General features: G+C 52.3%; 1 protein-coding gene across 1 annotated transcript in view; it reads left to right on the top strand.

Moving 5' to 3' along the window:
* The first annotated feature begins 5,847 nt into the window (after window positions 1–5,847).
* The window catches only part of Ddx4 (DEAD-box helicase 4), a 48,315-nt gene continuing 47,602 nt past the window's right edge, over window positions 5,848–6,560 (top strand). The window contains exon 1 of the mRNA XM_051183067.1: window positions 5,848–5,972. The gene's annotated coding sequence lies outside the window, so the exon portion shown is untranslated. The remainder of the gene's footprint in view (window positions 5,973–6,560) is intronic.

Below are 6,560 nucleotides of genomic sequence, written 5' to 3'. Positions count from 1 at the left end.
GAAACAAATAGACAGAATAGATGTTTATTCAGGGAGAAATAACTTACAACATAGACAAATGAACACCAGCAGGTTCCTGGTCCCAAGGATGCCAACGGATGCTCTCCTGTTCCCGTGATATAAGCAAGAGCACTCCAGGGCCCCTTCCTCACACTTAGTTCCCCCAGGTAACATCCGCCCCTGTCCCCACCCCCAATGGGTGTGGTCTGTGCCACAGGTGCGGACAAAGTGAATATCTCACTACATGATCCAAGTTCCAATCACCATTTGAACATAATCATGTGAGATGGCATGCTGAGCCCTCTCAACCCACACAACCATGGCTAGGGTTAGGGTTAGGGTTAGGGTGAGAACATCTTCGTTTTTTGTTCTTTAGTTTTTACTATTTTATTATTTTTTTTCTTCTTTTATATATCTATCCCAGATCCTTCACCCTCCCATCCTCCCATGTCCCCCGAATCCCCTCCTATCCCGTTCCCTACCCACTCCAGAGGGAGGGTGATGCCTTCCAGGAGGGATCATCAAAATCTGTCAAGTCATCGGAGTAGGGACTAGGCCCTCCCTTCTGTCTCTAGGCTAAGGGAGTGTCCCTCCATGGGGAATGTGCTCTCAAAGTCCATTTGTGCACCAGGGATACATCCTGGTTCCACTGTCTGAGGTCCCTTAGACTGCCCAGGCCTTCTAACTGAGACCCATGTTCAGGGGGTCTGAGTCAGTCCCATGCTGGATCCCAAGCTGTCATTCTGGGGGCCCTTAGCTCCTCCTTGTTCAGGTCAGCTGTCTCTGTGGGTTTCTGTAGCCTGGTCTTGTCCTCCCTCTCTGCTTCTGGATTTCAGTTCTGCTCAGTGTTTAGCTGTGGGTGTCTGCTTCTGTTTCCATCAGCTACTAGATGAGGGCTCCATGATGGTGGATAAGTTAGTCATCAATCTCAGTATCAGGGAAGGGCATTTAAGGTAGCCTTTCCACTATTGCTTAGATTGTTAGTTGGGGTCATCCTTGTAGGTCTCTGGAGATTTCTCTAGAGTCAGTTTTCTCTTCAAACCTATAATGGCTCCCCTCTATTGTGGCATCTCTTTTCTTGCTCTCATATATTCATCCCCTGACTCAATCTTCCGGTCCCTCATGTCCTCCTCTACCCTCCTTTTCTCTCCGTTTCTTTCTCCTAGTTCCCTCTCCACTCACTGCCCCCCCACTCCCCATATGCTCAGGAGATCTTCTCCCTTTCCCCTTCTGTGGGGGACCTGGCATGAATCTCTTAGGATCCTCCTTGTAACCTAGTGTCTCTGGTGGGGTGAATTGTAGACTGGTAATCCTTTGCACTATGTCTAAAATCCATATATGAGTGAGTACATACCATGAAGAACATCTTTGTAATCCAACACATTTTCCGACAGTTTGTAAAGTAGTAAAATGTAACAAGAAGAGTGAATTCTGGTCATGTAGTTAAGGTAGTGTTTCCCAGGGTTCCTCATCTCATAGTTCCCAATTTCTTCTTATATTTCGGTTAAAAAAAAATATGTTACACACCTTAGAGACTTACCGTTCACCCCCAACTTTCCCCTAATGCTCAATTCTCAGCCAAATTCTAGTGGTGTCTCCTCTGTTCAAAAGCTTCAATCTTTTAGTATTTATCTTATTTAAACATTTTGTTATTGCATTTATTCTGGCGTGTGTGTGTGTGTGTGTGTGTGTGTGTGTGTGTGTGTGTGTGTTCAGGCCATGGTGCTCGTGTGGACGTCAGTTTCCTCCTTCTTGCATGTAGATCCCAGGGATCCATCCTAAGTCTGCAGCTTGCCAGGTACATCCTACTGGCCTCTGCTTTATTAATATTTAGTTTTGGTTTTTGAGGCTGGATGTTACCTTGTACAGGTTGGCCTTGAACTAGCCATGACAACTATGCTCCTGATCCTCTTGCCTGTACCTCCCAAGTAAGGGTTACAGAAATGTGGCACTGAACCTAGCAGTGACAATTCTTCAGTCTTGGTGGGCAGACAAAAAAATTCATTTCTGATCCAGGCTCACAGACAAGATCTGTTTGTTAACACATTGCTGCTCTTAAGCTGAAATGCTTTTTAAACAAATACAGATAATTATCTACCAATCCTCTTTCCATTGCTGCTCGGGACACAGAGGAAGCTACTTTCTTGTTCTTTGAGGCAGGTGATATTCAGTGGGCATGGAAAGGCCGATGCCCTGGTATTCTGTGTTTCCTATCGCTTGTTCACCAAATGGCACAGTTCAGTGACCTCCGTTTTGTGGGAAAGGGCCAGCAATGGCTGTTGTGAGGAAATTTTCCAAGAGGCTCTGACCCAGAATTTGGCTTTTCTTTTACATTCAACTTTAGCTTTCATGAGTTTTGTAACAGCGCAAAGGCTACTAACATCTCGGAGGAGGGCCTGGAACACTACTCAAACGAGACCCTGCTTCTGAGCTACAGTAGGGGGCAGGTAGTGCCATTAAGTCTCATCCATATGGAATACTTGGCCAGTTAAATGGGGACTTGGGAAGTTGCTAAGCAAGCCCAGGATGGGAACAGGTGTTGATGAGATGTCTTTATGGTGGAAACACCTGCCAGTGAGCAGCCCCCAGATCCAGAGGCCTCATCCACACCAGTGTTTCCCAAGCTTCAGCTACCTGATATCATCTTCCTGTTGCTTTACTGTTTCCCTAGTATTATTCATCTAAGTTTTTCCTCCGCTGGGTAAAAATTTTAAAAGAATACATTAATTGAGCTGTATTCCAAGCGTTTACATTCCTCAAAGCACTCTTTGTGTGTGAAATATAGTTTTAAATACATAACAAATAATAAATTTAAGCACAAAAATGACTACCAGAGTAAAAAGTGAATTGCCTAATGATTGTGAGTGGTGTACACCACAGTCTGGTAGACATTGTCTCCTACCAATTCATCCTTTTTTGAGACAAGGGTCCCTCTGTAGTCCAGGATGGTCTAGAGCTCACTATGTAGCCCAGATGACCCACAGGCCTGGGGGGACCCCGGCCTTACTCTCCAATGCAGTGGGATTCTAACCATGAACTATCACACATGGCTAGAAATTTCATCTTTGAAAGTCCTGCTTGTTGTATGGACAGCCTGTCCGTTGTACTCTTTATCTGATGTTCTGCTAACGAGATGGTTTCTGGCAGATGCACCTTCATTTTGTGATCCTACATAGTTGTAATACTTGATATTTAACTTAGGTCTATGTAGAGGGTTTGAAATTCCCAATTTTATAGCACCTGAGGATGCACATCTCTTCTCTATTTGAGGTGGCCCAGTTTTGGCCTACTATGTGTATTAAAAGAAAGCAGTTTTGTTAGGCTGCTAAGCCACACGCAGTACACATCAACAACAAAAAACATTACTAAGATAGCATAGAGATAATACTGAGAACATACCATTACTAAGATAGCATGGAGATAATACTGAGATCATAAATTTGCCAAAATGTGGGGGTCCTGTCATTCATACTAACTTGGAGAACTTAGTGCCTCTTTCTAAAGCATGGAGGTCTTACCTAAAAGCCTTGCTTTGAAATATTTACACTTCAAACCGAAATGGAAAGTTAAATAAGAGTCGAGGAAGCCAGTCTTCTGCTTTATTATATGAAATTTGGAGAATTTAGAGAAGGTATTTACGGTCGAGGGTTTTCCTCTACTTAGCTTTCTAATGAATCTTAGAGGAGACTTAGAACTTTAAATTCTACTCGCCTCTTCTCACCACCTAGAAAGTCTAGTTCTGCTCGTAGTACCTAGCATGATCCCTGGCATACGCACATGCTAGTTTAAATCTTTAACAAGTGAACACTTGCCTTTCCCCTATTGCAGTGTATCTCTGCCGCCCTGTCAGAGGGAACCAGAAAACAGAACACACTGGCTTCTCCCTTTGTCCACAAAGGGGAGCGTGGGGTGGGGGATGGGCACACAAGGAGCAAATGTTTAGTGGGTAATGCTTGCTCTGTATCTGCTTAGGCTCAGTTGTGAGTTATATTTTCATCTGGAGCTCAAAACTGCATCTCAGCTCTCATCAAAATCACTTTTTAAAAGCTAGGACTTCCATATTTCTTTTTCACAATAAAGCCCTTTCTTTCCTTTCCTTCCTTTTTTCTTATTTTTTTGAGACAGTTTCTCTATGTAGCTCTGTAGACCAGGCTGGCCTTGAACTCACAGATATCTGCCTGCCTCTGCCTGGAGAGTGCTGGGAAGTGCTGTAGTGCCCACTCGATAAATGCTGACATGTTTTCAGTGCAGAACCAGATTCTACAATTAAAGTTTAGAGCGAGCTTAAGCTGGAGTAACTTTCTTTTACAGCTGTCATCTTGTTTCTGACAGATATCTAGAAATTTCTTCAAAGATTCAGAGAAAGGAAAGTGATGGAAATAACATTAAAAAAAAAGCAGAACTGTGCTCTACGCACATTTGTTTGTCACGCTTTTGGGGGGAGGGGGTTGGGAAAAGCATTTCAGGATTTTCCTTCTATAGAGGAGCGGACAGAATCAGACTATGTAGTGGATGAGCGCGTTAGCTACTGAGTGGCCCTGGCCTCATGCATGGGAACAGGTGAACGACAAATGCAGGCCTTCCTCGGCAGACAAGGCCTTGCTTCCCCATCCGTAGCTTGAGGGGCTGCCTGCTCCGCACAGACCCGCATCTCGACAACTCCAAGATGGAAGGCCATCCTCGCCATTTATTTATCCATCCATCCATCCATCCATCTATCCACCCTTGCCATTTATTTACTTACTTATTTATTCATCCTCGCCATTTATTTATCTATCTATCCATCCATCCATCCATCCATCCATCCATCCATCCACCCTTGCCATTTACTTACTTACTTATTTATTCATCCTCGCCATTTATTTATTTACTTACTTATTTATTCATCCTCACCATTTATTTATTTGTCATTAATTAATTAATTAACTTTACGGTGCCCGCTTCCACTCGGCCGAGGGACGTGTGTCTGTCGGACGGATTTTTGAGTCTTGTTTAGCCCGGAGGTCAAGAGAAGGCGCGAGGAGCAAGGGGAGGGGCGCTTGCATGGCTGCGCCAGGGAGGGAGGGACGGGGCTGCGGGGCTGCGGGGCTGCGGGGGGGGGGGTGACGCTCTCCCGCCTCCGCCCGCCCCCGCTCCCCGCTCTCCCGCTCCCCGCCCCGCTCCCCCGCTCTCCCGCTCCCCGCCCGCCCCGCTCCCCGCTCTCCCGCTCCCCGCTCTCCCGCTCCCCGCTCTCCCGCCCCCCGCCCCCCCGCTCCCCGCTCTCCCGCTCCCCGCCCGCCCCGCTCCCCGCCCTCCCGCTCCCCCTCTCTCCCGCTCTCCCGCTCCCCGCCCGCCCCGCTCCCCGCTCCCCGCTCTCCCGCTCTCCCGCTCCCCGCCCTCCCCGCTCCCCGCCCGCCCCGCTCCCCGCTCTCCCGCTCTCCCGCTCCCCGCCCCCCCCGCTCCCCGCTCTCCCGCTCCCCGCCCGCCCCGCTCCCCGCTCTCCCGCCCGCCCGCCCCCCCCCCCCGCTCTCCCCCGCTCTCCCCGCTCCCCCGCCCGCCCGCTCCCCGCCCTCCCCGCTCCCCGCCCGCCCCGCTCCCCGCTCTCCCGCTCCCCGCCCCCGCCCGCCCCGCTCTCCCGCTCCCCCGCCCCCGCCCCGCTCTCCCGCTCCCCGCCCGCCCCCCGCTCTCCCGCTCCCCGCCCGCCCCCTCTCCCGCTCCCCCGCCCGCCCCGCTCCCCGCCCGCCCGCCCGCCCGGGCGTCCTCGGGGCCGGGCACGTGCAGCCCCTGCCTGGGCCGGGCGGGCAGCCGCGCGCCGCGGGCGCTGATTGGCTGGCGGGCCCGTCGCCTGGTGCTATTTGTTGTCGCGCCCCGCGCACTCAACGCAGTCGGCGTCCGGGCGTCCGCACGCACGCGCCCACCGCACGGCACGGCACGTGCAGCCGTTTAAGCCGCGTCGGCGGCCGCGAGGAGCCCGGGAAGCCTGGGGCGGAGCGGTGAGTGGGCCGGGGCCCTCGCTCCGGGGCCGGCCGTGGCCGGCGTGGCGGCCCGCTGGCCGTGGGGCCCGGCCCGGAGCGGGAGCGGGAGCCCGAGGCGCGGCCCACCGACGCCCGCGGGGCCCACGCCTTCCGGCATGCCGCGCTGACTGCAGGGCCGCCCGGGGTGGGGACTGCGGCCTGCGGGGCGGGGGCGCCCGGGCACCCGAGGCCCGGAGCCGCCCGGGGCAGCTCGACGCCCCGGGAGACGCGGCGGGGGCCGCCCCCTCCGCCCCGCCGCCCCCTCCGGCCTCCGCCCCGCCGCCCCGGGCGGGCGAGCCCCGCTCTCAGTGTCACTGTGGGCTCCGGGCAGGGAAGGGTGCGGGGAGCCAGGTGATGCCGGTAGTGCTTGCAACTGGTGCGCAGGCACAATTAAATGTGAGTGATGCTAATCACTGGTACCTGCTTATTTTATGGTGCTTGACCCCTTGTGCTTCGTCTGCGCGGCCTCTGGCCTTCACACCGCAGCCCCGGCATGGGAAGATAAACTCTTCTGATGTGACAGTGACGGAAAAGTGCATTCTTTGCGTGTGTTTTGTTTTATTTTTG

This window comes from Phodopus roborovskii, unplaced genomic scaffold (genome assembly GCF_943737965.1).
Source record: "Phodopus roborovskii unplaced genomic scaffold, PHOROB, whole genome shotgun sequence".
Taxonomy (NCBI): domain Eukaryota; kingdom Metazoa; phylum Chordata; class Mammalia; order Rodentia; family Cricetidae; genus Phodopus; species Phodopus roborovskii.
This window is presented reverse-complemented; position numbering and strand designations above follow the sequence as displayed.